Raw genomic sequence first — 14,469 nt, forward strand, 5'->3', positions numbered from 1 at the left:
GCATCTCCTCTGGCTCTCCTCCCCCAGGGCACAGGGGCCTCAATGGGGCAGGGGGCATCCAGACCAGCGGCACTTTCAGGGGAGGGGAGGTGCCCCCTTCAGTGGCGGCAGAACAGAAGCATTGCTGGGTGCCTCCCATGCCCCTGGCTGGACAACCCCCCCTCCCCTACCGCCCAGGCAGGTGTGAATGCCCAGGACGCTCCCCACACGTGGGTGGAATGACCTGAGTGGCGCTCCGAGGCCCCTTCTTCCTCCACTCACAAAGCTCAGTTTCCTTGATGGGGATTCAGGCCTTTGATTTAAGTATGAACCATCCTCAGAGTTCCTCTTTCTAAAAATGCAAAACTGTTTTTCTAAAATGCACAGGCTGATCCCTACTTTAAATACCGTCCATGGCTCCAGGGGTCTGCAGGATAAAGTCCAAGCCTATCAGGCAGCACCTAAGGGCCGCAGCAGCTGGCAGGCAGGCTGTGCAGCCTTGGGCAGGGGCCTTGCCCTCTCTGAGTCCTGGAGCAGGAAGTCACTCCCCAACCCCTAGGGATCCGAGGCACAGACAGGCACAGGGCCGCCTTCTGGCTGGGGAGGCACTCCAGTGCCCCCTCACACTCCCTCACCCTCCTTTCCCAACCCCCAAACTTGCTGCTCCCTTAAAAACACCTCATTGGAATCTGTGCTTTGTTTATCCTAGTTCCTCTGGCAGGCAAAATCCTACTCATCTTTGTAAGCCAACGGAAAGCAGCCCTCTTTGAAACCCTCCCTGACAGCACCCCCCACCCCTTCTCATGCAGAACAGGCTGCGCTCCCTTATGGGAACCCCTCATCTCAATACCCTGGGTACACTGGCTTACACTTGCTGATTCCTTGTTGCCCATCCCAGTCCTGCTCAATGGAGAGTCCCGGGGGGTGGGGGTGGGGGTGGGCCAGGCAGCACTGCTCTCCTTCACATCACACCCCCGCTTCTCTTGCCCCTGGAGTATGAACACAGCCCCTCTCCCCCTGGGCAGCCCCGGCCCCTCCAAACCACTGCTCCATCCTCCTGAAGCAGCTGCCATAAGGGTAGGAGACATGACTCCTGCCCCTCTTGGCTCAAATCCTTCACTTTGGAGGAAAGGTCCCTCCCCAGCACCCCCACCCCGATCGCTCTCAGAGAACCACCCTCTCCTCTGGCTGTCTTAACTATTCTAGGGCTTCAGTTTCTCCAGCTGCAAAAGGGGGACAACCCCGGTCCCCCAGAGGGCTGCGGTGAGAGCGGGCTGGGACAAGGTCTCAGAGGTCTGCACGGGTCCTGGCAGAGCCCAGGCTCCACTCACGGGTGGGTGGGGGATCGTATCAACAGGGCTTACGGGGGCTTCCTGGCAGGGTGACCTGTGACAGGTGCCAGGGTCTGGGCAGGTGTTGCTGGATGCCCCTGATTGGCTCCAGCTGATCAGAAAGGGCTGGACTGAGCTGACATGAGACCTAACAGGGTCCCCTGCCCTGCCATGGGCTTTGGGGGGCTGCTATTTAGAGCACATCCCCTGATCCAAAGGTCCCCTTGGGCTGGGCCCTGGGAGCAGGCTTCAGGGAGAAGTGCCCCTCAGCAGTGGGTCCCAGCTGATGGGGTGCTGAGAGCTCCCAGGGGAAGGATGAAGGCAAGGAGAATTCCAGCTCGAGCTGGTGGGAGGTGAGACATCACCTCGCTAGCCTGCAGTGGGGCCAGGGCACCAGAGTCAGGCTCAACCACAGGGGACAGGATGATGTGCTGTGGGAGGCCCGTCCAGCAGCCTCTAGGTCAGCCCATGAGATTTCCTGCCTGGCAGAGGTGGCCTTGGGCATCTGGGCCCAAGGATGGGCTGGAAGTTGAGCCTGAAGGAAGGGATGACAGCCAGGTCCAGGCCACTAGGATACATCTGATATCAACTGAGCACCTTCCACGTTTTGAGTCCCAGACGAATAGCCTGCCATCCTCACAGCAGCGATGCAGGGTGACAGCCTCGCTCTCACTGCACATGGGTCTGGGTCCTAGCTCTGCACGTCATGGCTGTGCGATGGTGGACAAGTTACTTAACCTCTCTGTGCCATGATTCCTTATTTCTAAAATGGGGCTAAGAACAGCAACTACCGGTTAAATGAGTCACATACACTTAAGCCAGCACCTGTCACAGATGCTCAGCGAATGTGGCTCTTCTGCTAATATTTTCATTGAAAATGAGGAGGCTGAGGCTCAGAGACCCTGCCCCACACCTTCTGAGGAGCAGGAGGCTGGGCAGGCAAGAGACTTGGGTCCTTCCTCCTGCCATCCAAAGCCCACACCCACTGCAGGAATGTCAGGCTTAGAAGAGATCCTGGAAACAGTCCTGGGGCCCCCATTTATGGGTGAGGAAGCAAGTTCAGGAAGGCACCAGAGGCTCCCAGCTTTCCCATTATGTCCCTCCCAGCGGGAGCTGGACATGCAGCCAGAGTCTCCGAGCCAGCCCGGCCCTTCCCTGCCACACAGCACACGCATTCTCCAACTCCTGAGAGCCGCTTCCATTAGTAGAGTGTTGCCCCAGGGAGCCTGGGCTGAGATCCTTTCTCACATTCTGGATACAGAACCCTCTCAGAAGCGGCAAAATCCACATGAGCTCCCTTGCTGGAGATCAACCCGCAAGAAGGCATCAGTCACTTGAGCAGTTTCAAGCAGACACATCGGTGGCTAGCTCTCCACTGCCCGGCGGGTGGGGTCCCCGCGGCTCTGCAGCTCAGCTGGCAAAGGAGAGGAGGAGAACTTAGCCCCGAGCCCACCTTCCCTGGGTCCTGAACAGCCTGCTGGTTGAGGCTGGTGACCGGGCCAGGTCCAGCCACATTACGGAGCTGCCAGTTCCAGACCAAGGGCAACATCCCCAGGACAGAAAGTCACCGCCCCTCCAGACCTCAGTTACCTCTTCTGAAGAATGAGGAGCCTGGACTAAGAGGAGGCTGATGATTTTGTATTTGTTAACATTTATTTGCATCCAAGGCTGCATGTGCCTATATAGGAATCCCCAAACAATGAAAAGGTGGAATATACATTTAAAAACAAACTTGAGAACAAAAACTAAGTAAATTAAAATAGAAGACTGGGGAAATCATCGTACATGTACAAGACATAAAGCCCATCATAGGAGCTGCATGTAAAACTAGTATTAGCCTCCATGCTACCTGGTGGCCAAAGTGAAAAGGGAAATTGGGTAGTCTGTATGCACTCTTTAGGGCTTCCCAGGTGGCATAGTGGTAAAGAATCCACCTGCCAATGCAGGTGATGCAGAAGACGTGGGTTTGATCCCTGGGTCAGGAAGATCCCCTGGAGAAGGGCATGGCAACCGGCTCCAGTATTCTTGCCTGGAAAATTTCACGGACAGAGGAGCCTGGTGGGCTACAGTCCATGGGGTCACAAAGAGTGGGACACGACTGAGCACACACATGCATGCAAGTTCTCTTTCAGCACTCTGTGAGGTGTTGTATTCCTCGGGGCTCTGAGGGGAGGGCCCAGGACTCCCATTCCCATAATGAATGGGATGCCCCCACGCGACAGGGCTTAGAGAAGATGCTCCCAGAACGGTGAAAGGGACCTGCTGCCTCCTAGGCCCTCTGGGTCTGTCTGTGTTGGCTGCTGGAGCTTGACTAGTCTTGAAGGGTGGTCATCTGACTTGGAGGACTGACCTAAGGGAGGTTGGGCCCCCGGGCAGCCTGCAGGGCGAGTGCTGGCCCCCAGAGGCTCAGTCCCAGCTGGGGCAGGCTCACCAGGGGCCGCCCTCTGGCCTATGTGTGCTGGCAGACGCCTCCTGCCCTCTTTATCTCTGTCCAGGGCACGGGCTCCAGGGGTGGTGGAATCCTGGCACGGCCACTACTGCTCAGCTGTGTGGCTTGTTGGGGAGCTCGTTAACCTCCCTCTGGCTTGTGAGACTTAAACAGGGAGCACCCGCAGAGGGAGGGGCGCGGCACGCAGTAACCAATCATCTCCCGAGGTTGCGGGGCGGTTCCGGGTGATGGAGGAGAGCTCCGCCCAGCGCGAGTTGGGGACTCAGCCCTTCTGCGCCCTCCAGCATTTGTCAGTTGCCTATCGAGTCTTGGGCCTCCTCTAAGCCCTCTGTGCACATAACTCACTCAGTCCTCATTGGAGGCACTGCTATTACCGTATTTTACAGATGAAGTGATTTGCCCCGGGTCACATAGCCTAGTTCCACAGCCCGTGTCTTAACCGCCACTTCAGAGGAGCAGGATCCAATTAAATGCGTTTCTGAACCCTGGGAGCGGGCTACTCATGTTCCCCCACCTGGTGGAGGGAGGCGCCAGGGCCTTGGGGACCACAACCCACTCTCTGGGTCTTCCTCTGGCTCCAGACTCCTGGTCCCACCACTAGGGAGAGACTGTGAGCATCCACCCCATTCCCAGACGAGAACTGAGGCCGAGGAGAGGCTGCTCCACGGGCTGCCTGCAGGTGGGTGGGCCCAGAGCTAGAAACTTTGTGTGTCCCCTTACTCCAGCCTCATCAGGCTGCAGGGCTGGGATTTCAAAGCAGCCTCCTGGAGTTACTTCAAAGGAAACAATGTCTCTGCCCCTCGGTCTGATTCCTGCTTGCCCTTGGAGTCCCTCTGCCTCCCAGGTGTGAGGGTCCCGCAGAAGCTGGGCTCCAAGAGGCGAGGGGCGGGGGAGGGCAGCGAGGGAGGCAACAGAGAGTGAACACGCCTGAGCGGGCCGCCCGACTGGGCCCGGGTGTGCGCAACCGGAGTCCGGGGCCCGAAAGCTGTTGCTTTTCACACGTCAGCTGTGCCGGAGCAGAAGGCAGAGGCGAGCCTGCCCAGGGCTGGGGACGGATTTCGGCAAGAAATGGGTCCTCACACGCCCAGGCCCTTGGACGAAACTGGTGCCTGGTGAGGCCTGCGGCGGGGCAGTGGCGGGGACGCTGCTGTCTCTACTCCCACCCCACGCCGCACCGCCCCCCAACCAGGGTCTCAGGCTCATGAGCACCTTTCCTGCACCGCCACCCCCCACAACCAGGGCAGCCTTGAAGGACCCGGGGAGGTGCCTCCTACTCCCCTCACTAGGAGCCTGTGGGTAGGCAGGACTGTTTTCATGTCACAGATGGGGAAACTGAGGTTCCAAGGGGCCTACTGAGCGAGGGGCCAAGTCAGGCTTTGAAGCCCGACCTCCCTGCGGTGTCCTCTCCACACCCACGAGCATCCATGTGTTACTCACTCAGTCGTGTCCGACTTTGCAACCCCATGGACTGTAGCCTACCAGGCTCCTCTGTTCGTGGAATTTTCCAGGCAAGAATACGGGAGTGGGTTGCCATTTCCTTCTCTAGGGGATCTTCCTGGCCTAGGGATCGAACCTGGGTCTTCTGCATTGCAGGCAGATTCTTTACCATCTGAGCCACCAGGGAAGCCCACGAGCATCCGTGGTGCCTCACAAACCAGCACTCTGGGGCTTGGGCACAGAGTTCAGGGAAGAGGATGAAAAGAAGCAGCCCCACTTACTGGGGGCCACACCTACAGTTGCTGGGCTGGGCCTGGAGATGGCGCCAGCCATTATTCTACCACCAGTTATTAAAAAAAAAAATTCTTACATAGCGTTTCCTACATGCCAGGTACAGTAGTGAGCAGTTCATAGGTATCGCCTACTTTAATTTCATCTTTCTAGCAACCCTGTGCGGAGAAAGCGATGGCACCCCACTCCAGTACTCTTGCCTGGAAAATCCCATGGACGGAGGAGCCTGGTAGGCTGCAGTCCATGGGGTCGCGAAGAGTCGGACAGGACTGAGCGACTTCCCTTTCACTTTTCACTTTCATGCATTGGAGAAGGAAATGGCAACCCACTCCAGGGTTCTTGCCTGGAGAATCCCAGGGACAGGGGAGCTTGGTGGGCTGCTGTCCATGGGGATGCACAGAGTCGGACATGACTGAAGTGACTTAGCAGCAGCAGCAGCAGCAGCAACCCTATGAGCTATGTGTTATTGTCAACCCCATTTTACAGATGAAGAAACGGGCCCAGAGAAGTTAGGTCCCTTGCCCAAGGTCACTCAGCTAGTGATAGCCGGGCCGTGAGCTTCCAGTCTGTGCCCTTGGCCCCTCCCGATGAGTCCTCATCAGGGCTCTGTTTAGTACAGAGGTTCCAGCTTCTCATTCTCACGCTAATTATTTTCCACTCGTCTACAACAAGCAGAATTTGCCATCTGCCACAGGCCCTGTCACTGACACCAGCCAACTCCCTGGGAATCAACTGAGGCCTTTCGTTTCCTGCTAGTTGTTCTGGGAGGGAAGCTGGCTGCTGGGGGATGAGTTGGGGGGGCCGCTGCCCCGAGAGGTAGCAGGATGTGCTCCCCCTCACCCCTCCACCCCTCCTTACCCGGGGCATGGCAGTCAGGCCGGGCCCTCCTTCCACCCTGCAGTCTTCCCTGGTCCTCTCTTCCAGCTTTGTCCCGAGCCAGAATGGACTTGTTTTGGAGAGCAGAAGAGAGTCCCCTCTGGCCAGTCCAGGTTTTGTTTCTCCATTCTTCCCTGGAGACGGTTTCTGTTCTTGAAACTAGGAATGGCCTTTGTCCCACACTCATTCTGGGCCCCAGGGCTGAGGTTCCCTGGGGCGGCCCAGAGAGGCTGGGCTCTGGTCTGCCAGCCCCTGGCCAGTTCCTCCCGCCTGTCTGTGCATGCAGGCAGGCGCCCATCCCAGGTTTGCTTCTATTTAGGCAGAGTCTTTCCTGCGCTGCCCCTGTGTTAGTGCCACGTCCCCCTTCCCCTGGGACCCGCAGTCTCAAATGCGAACACCTGGAGGGTAAGGGCTCCTCCAAGGAGCCCACCGCTGGCTTCCCTCCAGCCCTGAGGTGGGACAGCCCTGAGTTTGCATCTTGGTTCTGTTACTGCTAGGCGTCTGTGACCTCCATTTCTCTGAGCCCCTGTTTTTTCATCTGCAGGAGAGGACAACGAAGGACTCCCCGCTTCACCGGGAGTCGTGAGGAGTACATGAAATAACGCATCGAAAGCACTCAGCGCCTGGCAAGTGTTCGTTGCCACCATCATTATTTATCCATCATCTTCTCCTGAGAGTGCTTAGACCTCATCCTCATGGCCCAAGTCCCTCACCGCCCAAGCTGTGGCAGGGCCACTGATCTCTGCGAGCAAGTCAGGCTTCCGGCACAGAAAGGCCCTGCTCCCCACCCCTGGGCACCAGGCTGACCCATGCCTGCCCTCACCCGTGCCAGCCTACAGGATGCCCTGACCCACCTTCTTGGGCAGGGATGGCAGGAGTCCCACCTGCCCTGGCTGAGGCCTCACCGGCCCTGCCTCCTTAACCCCGGATGAGCCACGGAGATGAGAATCACCATCCCACGGCTCAGCTCGGACGGGGGAGCTCTGGCCCAAGGCCACTCCGTGCTCCTGCAGATGCCCTGTCATCTGTCTGTCTCAGAGGTTCAGTGCGTCCCCTGTAGGCCCCTTCCCAGCCCAGACTCTGGATGCCCCGAGGGGCAGAGGCCCACCGCTCATGCCAATGTGCCCACTCCAGCGTCCTGCTAGCAGTGCCCCCTGTGGACCCCCCGGCCCCTCCCCTCCCCCAGGGCCTCTGCTCTCTGGCGAGCACCAGTCGCTGGGAACCCCACCAGGCAGTTCATCTGCAGCACTCTGGCCGGGCTTCCCAGAGCTTCTGAGAAGAGACTCCCTGTTTTAGGTGCTGGCGACACCTCCGAGAGGATTTCGCACCCTCCTCTTCATGAGGAGCCCCCTAGCAAGGTCGTTAATGAGTCTGCTAAGTGGGCACACCTCGCCTGACACCTTCCTGCCAGGAACCCCGCCCTCACACCCCGCATACCCTGTGCCACCACGGTCCTATTGCGCCTGCCTCTGCAGCCTGTACTGGGGGGCTCCCGACTCCGGGGGTGGGGGCTGCATGGGCTATGGAGGATCCGCAGAGGGGGGCCACCTCCTCGGGCAGCACGGCCATCTAGGGCACAGCCCTGTGCTCGGCTATCAAGTTTCACGTCAACCATTCCCTGGGCATCGCAGAAGTGGGCAGGGATCGAGTGACTGCGTAACACAAGCTCTCTCCCAGGGGACGAGGTCTGCAGAGTCCCCCTGTACCACAGGAGCATCGCTGGAGGTGGCAGGTGCTGCTTTCATGGGCCCCGGGGCCTCGGCCCAGGCCCAGCCCCTCTGCCCTCCTCGCCTGTGCCCAGCGAGTGGATGGCAGCGCTCTCTGAAGTGGGTTTCTCAGGCACCCCCAGATGAGGGGAGGGGGTCACGGCAGGCTGGGGCTTGCAGGCTATGCTGGTCAGAGTGGCTCCTAGCTTTTTTACCCACTGGGGCTCCTTGTGACATTGTGTTTGAGCTAAATGGTCTCAGGGCTTAAAAACATTTGAGAACCCCCTCGAAACAGCCTGACCTCTCAGGTAGGTCCACTCTGGCCTTGGCTTTTAGAGTTCTACTTGCTGTTTGGGTTCAGGAGAGAGCCTGGGGCCTCCACCCAGGGGTCTAGGCTAATTCAACCATCATTCGTGTCTGCCTGGCCTGCACCACAAGGCGCCGAAAGAAACGGTGGCCCACCCAGGTGCTTGGAGACTCCCCCCGGCCCCGTCACACCTCCTTGGGCACAGCAAAGCCAGGCCCAAGCACGTGACCCCAGGTCTCCAGGGAGGGCTGGGGGCTCCGAAGGCCACTGGGTGGAGAATAGCGTAGACCTGCCTTGTGTTCCAGTGTCTCTGTCCACTCAGGTGTGCACCGAGCCATGACCTTCAACATCAGGACGAATCAACCACTGCTTTCTCCTCCTCGGTAAAGCGGGGCTGGCAATGACAGTGGCTCCCCCGTGGGAGATGACAAAGCGGGTTCCAAGTTGTGAAGTGCTGAGAGCTGGGTCCTGCATACGGGGGATGCTGGGTAGCATTGGCTACACACACACACATCTGTTTACAGTTTTAACTAAATCAACCCCCTCCTCACAAGTGCATTAAGACTCCTAAATTCCCCCTTGTTGTTACTGTTTAGTTGCTAAGTTGTGTCTGACTCTTTGGACCCAGTGGACTATAACCTGCCAGGCTCCTCTGTAGATGGGACTTTCCAGGCAAGAATACTGGAGTGGGTTGCCATTTCCTTCTCCTGGATCTTTCCCACCCAGGGAGCAAGGCCACATCTCCTGCATTGCAGGCAGATTCTTTACCACTGAGCCACCAAGGAAGCCCCTAAATTCCTCTCAAATAAGATGACAACGCCCAATCATTAGCTATCGAGCTCTGCACCAACCAGACCCTCCAGCCCTGCTGTTGGGCAAGCCCGTTCCCTGCACCCATGTCCCTCTCCTGCTCATCAGTGGAGTGCCCCCTGCCTGGTGCTTCCTTCTCTCCGGACACCCGCTCACTTCTCAGGGTCCTCCCTGGCGAAACCTGGGGCCCATATAGTCGGCCTTAAGCCTCAGTCCTGGTTGGTCAGCCCACAGCTGATCAGTGAAGTTGCAGCCCACCATCCTGTAGGCTCCGGGCCCTCCTGCCTCACCTTGTCTGTTACACTGGAGGCCCCCCAAAAGGTAATCCTGGCCTCCCCCTTCTTCTCCCCCCGGGCTAGGGGATGGGCCCAGTGGCTCAGGGCAACATAGACTGGAAATGGTAGCGGGGGGCACTGGCCTCCACAATGGGAGTGACTCCATCAGGCCCCAAATAGAGGTCAGCCTTCTGCCTCCTCAGGCCTGGGCGGGACCCAAGGGCCAGCTCTGTATCTGGGCATGTGAGGCCTGGGAGAGAGCAGGGCCCAACCTGGGCTCCAGAGTAGGGTGTCACTTTTCTCCCCAGAGGACTCACCCTCAGGGCCTGGGGCCCCAGGCTCATCACACTGTCACTCCTGGGGCTTCGGCTTCCAGGCCTGCTCCCTGGGGTGGAAGGAGGTGGAGCCTGGGTGTGGAAGGAGGAACAGCCCTGGTGACTGCACACAGCACCGCTGCCCACCGTTCCTGCCCCCAGTGGCACTCCATGGCCATTTTGCAAGGTCGCGGCAGGGAGGTGACAGGCATTTGGCGGGGTCTCCGCCCCGTCAACCTGGGGCAGGCACCCGTGGCCCCATTAACTGCCCGCCACCAGCAGGGACGCACCTGGCAGCCCCAGGGAGGTTGGCAAAGCTGCCGGTGACTCCAGGGCCCAGACCTTTCAACCAGAGCTGATGGCACCACGGAGACAGGCTGGCAGGGCCGGGCACTGAGTGCTATAATGGGATGCCCACCTGGGGCCCAGGAGACAGACCTGGGCCAGACCGACTGGGGCCGAGGCTCCTGCTAGGCGGAGAGTGGCACTGTGTCCCGCCGGGGCTCGGGGAGGAGGGTGACCAGGCCTGTTTCCTCAGCAGGCCCAGCCCTTCGCTGCTCGCCCAGGAAGCCTCTGGAGTTGGGGGTGGTGGTGGGGGAGTCGGTGAGAGCTAGGGGACTGGAGGAGGTGGCCTGCGTCACGGCGCCTGCTGACTGCCCCACCCTCGGTGGCCGCTGGCTGCTATAAATATGGCTCCTGCCTCCGATGGTGCAGGAGGTGACCTAGAATTGTGGGCTCTGGGGCCTCCTGGGCAACCCTCCCCGCCAGCATCAGATGCGGCAGCCTGACCAGAATGTCCTTGCAGCCTGAGAGCCCACCCCCACAGTGAGCACAGCCCCGACCGGGGCTGGGGAGACCCCAGCAGTGAGGGGGACGAGGGCTGCGGCTTCCCACCCCCAGTCTCCCACCACCATTCTTTCTACCACTTGACAGCAAGCGCCAGGGATGCCAGGTCCCCCGAGATTGAAGACCTGCCCAGTCTGCAGAGGAGACAGGTGGGAGGCCCGAGACCACCCACTGCAGCCTCCACCCTAAAGCCCAAGGGCAAAAGCCCCAAGGCCATTTGTTCCAGGCCCCCCGCCCCTCCCTCAATCCACGGTTCCTCGGCAACGCCACCTAGCCTACAAACCTGCTGTGGCCCGGAAACCACCCTGGACAGACTCGACTGTGACTGTCCTCCGTCCAGTCGGTGGCAGGCATCTGAATGAGCCCGTCCCCCTCAAGGGACCCCAGGCAGGCCCAGGCCCCAAACCCCAGGGCTGGGAGCAGAGGACACAGCGTGGCCCCAGACCTGGCTGTTTCGAGGTCCCCCCCAACCTCCAGATGTGGCCAGTTTGATTCCAGACTCCCTGGCTCAGGGCAGCGCTGGGACCTAAGAGGAGAGGAAGCCAGGATCAGCCCCAGGGGTGGGGCCCCAGGGTGTGAACACAGGAACCTAAATATTAATTTCCCGCACACAGCCATCCTCCACCCTCCAACACACAATCAGAGAGCCCACTACGTGCCAAGGGGCCACGGCAGTAAGTAAAGGCCCAGGTGGAGCCAGCCCTCAAGGATCCGACAGGCCAGAAAGGAAAGACAGGCTGGAAGCTAATCTTCACATACGATTGTGAAAAATTCTACAACTTGTGCTCAGAAGAGGGGTCCTCATCAGAGCCCCAGCAAAGATCTGAGGGGCAGCTGCCTTAAGAATTGGGAGCAAGAGCTGAGATCTGAAGGATAAGGCAGAGTAACGTGGCCACATGGAGAGGGCAGCAGGTCCATGTGCAGGCGGGCGGTGGAGGGGATGGAGCCTGGAACATGGAGCGAAGACCAGAACCAGCCAGATGGGAGCAGAGGGGAGGGACACGCTGGAGAGGCTCCTGGGGTCTTGTGAGCCAGCTTCATCCTGGAGCTGGGTGGGAAGCTCCAGGCCAAGGCTGGTGATGGGGGAGAGGGGTGGGGGACCATAGATGCAGCAGATGGCGGTGACCGACAGGCTGGGTGCTGCCAAGGATGCCCCGGCCCGATGATGGTGCCCCTGGACAGGCCGAGGGGCCGACACTGCATCAGCCCTCAGAGCCTTGAGCCACCACCCAGGGCTGCCTGCCTGGAGCACTTCCTGCCCAGTCTCTTCCTGCAGGCAGGGGAGGATGGACCACGCCTGGCTCCACCCACTCCTGGGGGAACCCACTCCCCAGTCTCAGCTCTTCTGTCCAGTCCTGCCCTCAGGGGGTGCGGCAGGCCAGGGTGTTTGTCCAGCAGGCACCCACTCAGGGGTGGTCCCTGGGCTCCACTCCCACAGCCGAGAGACCCCCATAATGAGCCTGAGGCTAGAGGCATTCCTCCTTCCGTGCTCATCTCCTAACTCTTCCGGCCACTGGCTCCAACCACAAATGCCACCGCACGGGGGACGGGGTGTGTGCTTCACTAAAGCAGGGAAACAGGCTTGGAGAGAGGATGTCTCTGCCAGTCAACCAGCCTCCCCCCGCCCCCACACCCCATTTCCAGTCTCTGTGCAGAGCTCATCACACGTGGAAAACACTCTCCTTCCTCTGCCGGCCGCCCTGCCCTCACCTCCACGCTGCCCTTGCTCACCATGCCCCAGGCACGTGGGCTTTCTCTCTGTCCCTCAGACAGCCAGGCGTGTCCTGTCTCCTGGACGCGCCACCCCCCTCCCCCCCCCCTGCCCACCCCATCATTCCGATCCCAGCTCACGCATCCCTCCTCCCGCCTTTCTGCCCAGCCTCAGGGCAGCCCGAAGGCCCTCTCCATCACATTACCATTTTATTTCCCTCTCAGCACTTTCCACCATCTAACCCTCTCTGGTTTATTCCTGTGTTGAAGTGTTTACTATCTAAGCGGCAACCCACTCCGATATTCTTGCCTGGAGAATACCATGGACAGAGGAGCCTGGCGGGCTGCAGTCCTTAGGGTCACACAGAGTCGGAACATGACTGAAGTGACTTAGCACGCACATTACGGTCTAAGTCTCCCCACCAGGATGTGGCTCCTGGGCAGGGGCCTTGTCTGTCTCCTTCCCTGGTGTGTCCCCAGCCCTCAGCAAAGGGCCTGGCAGGTGGCACATCTAAGCATAGCCTTGGGGAATCCAGTGCAGAGTGGAGCCCAGAACCCAGGCTCCTGATTTCCACCACGGGCTCTTCCCATTCTACCCACTGGCCATGTGCCTTGAGTCCCAGCTCGGGCCTGGAGGAAAGGGAATGCCTGGAGAATGACTCCCCTCTCAGAGCCTCAGTGATCTCCCATTTGGGGCTTCCCAGGTGGTACAGCAATGGCACCCCACTCCAGTCCTCTTGCCTGGAAAATCCCATGGACGGAGGGGCCTGGTAGGCTGTAGTCCATGAAGTCGCTGAGAGTCGGACACGACTGAGCAAGCGACTTCACTTTCACTTTTCACTTTCATGCATTGCAGAAGGAAATGGCAACCCACTCCAGTGTTCTTGCCTGGAGAATCCCAGGGACAGAGGAGCCTGGTAGGAGGCTGTCTATGGAGTTGCACAGAGTTGGACACGACTGAAGCGACTTAGCAGCAGCAGCAGCAGGTAGTACAGCTGATAAAGAACCCCTTCCCAATGCAGGAGACACAAGAGACACAGGTTTGATCCCAGGGTTGGGAAGATCCCCTGGAGAAGGAAATGGCAACCCACTCCAGTATTATTGCCTGGAGAATTTCATGGACAGAGCCCAGCAGGCTACAGTCCACATGGTCACAGACAGTCAGACACGACTCAGCACACAATGCATAGGATCTCCCGTTTTCCCAGGACTCACTTTTTTATTCCCCCTGAATGTTCACCTGCCAAGGGCCTTCAGCCTCTGCTTTGCTGAGGAAAGATGCTGAAATATTGATACCACTGCATGGCTGCCCTGGGCGGGAGATGGGCCGGGAATGACCATTCTAGGCCCAGTGTTTTAGATCAATCAGAACCAATGCCAAAACCCAGGCCATCGGTGACTTGCCCATGACTGCGGAGCCTCGAAGCCTCTTGCCTCTCCAGACAATGGCCACAGGAACAGTGGCTGCCTCCTGGGCGGGGGCCTGGGAGCAGGGGAGACCAGAGATGACCGGGGAAAGGGCCTGCCCTGCAGATCCTCATTCCGCCTCCTCCCTGTGACCCTCATCTGCTCTCTGCCAACTTCCTAGGAATGCGAGAACAAACAAGACAGAGTGGAGGCTTCTTAGAAGGAAAGCACTATAAAAAGCCTCACAATATGATTACTTCCCTTTAAGACAGAACCCTGGGCTTTGACACCCCCGCCCCCGTGGGGCCGCATCGGGATTCTCCCAGCATCCCCCCTCATCCTGCACAATTGGGAGACTGAGACTGGAGGCCGAGGGCAGGCCCAGCGGAAGACACGCCCCAGTGTCCCCCTGCTAGACGCAGAGAGCCAAACCGGGTCTGGACGGCGCGCAGGCTGGGTCTTGGCCCTGTGGCTGGCTCTGTGCAGCCCTCCCACCCTTGGCATCTGGTGTCCTCTCCACTCTTCTGGGCCTTGGGAGGACACATGAGATCACATCTGGGAAGTGTTTGGAGCTCCTCAGAGAAAAAAAGCCAGAGGGATCCAAAGTGGGATGGATTATGTATCAGTGGGCTCATTTATTAGCACTTTGGTTTAGGTCAGGGGCAGAAGGGGCAGACGCATGGGGTTCACTGTCAGAGAACCCAGGCTTCTACTACCTGTGGGCATGTTGC

Source organism: Bubalus kerabau, chromosome 5, assembly GCF_029407905.1.
Source record: "Bubalus kerabau isolate K-KA32 ecotype Philippines breed swamp buffalo chromosome 5, PCC_UOA_SB_1v2, whole genome shotgun sequence".
In the NCBI taxonomy this organism is placed as follows: Eukaryota; Metazoa; Chordata; class Mammalia; order Artiodactyla; family Bovidae; genus Bubalus; species Bubalus kerabau.